The following is a 358-nucleotide window of genomic DNA, read 5'->3' on the forward strand; positions in this document are numbered from 1 at the left end:
GGCTGTTATTACAAGTACTGTTCTCTCAACAACACAAAGAAGCTTGAAAGCAAATGCTGAGTGTGGTCAAGGGTTCGTCTCGGAGGCGGCTAGCGACATAACGCGTAACCCGAGTTGAAATAGAACCATATGTGGCACTCCTCTTACCACGTGGCCCGACCTGGCAACATAAACAGACGGCCTTTCAACAGCTGGGGGGGAGGGGGAATCTTGTTGCCAACTGCTGAGACAGGCCACTTCTCTCCCACAGACAGGAAGGAGGAAAACGCTCTGTTACTTGGGCGAGCGTTAGTCTGATGTTACTATAACCCCGGATTTTTAAATGGTGGAGGCGGGGAGGGGGAAGGAAAGGATGAGT

At 51.4% G+C, this 358-nt stretch overlaps 1 protein-coding gene across 1 annotated transcript in view; it reads left to right on the forward strand.

Moving 5' to 3' along the window:
* LOC119588208 overlaps nt 1–358 on the forward strand; it is a 4,848-nt gene that overhangs the window by 373 nt on the left and 4,117 nt on the right. The gene's annotated exons all lie outside the window — the stretch shown is intronic.

Source organism: Penaeus monodon, chromosome 23, assembly GCF_015228065.2.
Source record: "Penaeus monodon isolate SGIC_2016 chromosome 23, NSTDA_Pmon_1, whole genome shotgun sequence".
In the NCBI taxonomy this organism is placed as follows: domain Eukaryota; kingdom Metazoa; phylum Arthropoda; class Malacostraca; order Decapoda; family Penaeidae; genus Penaeus; species Penaeus monodon.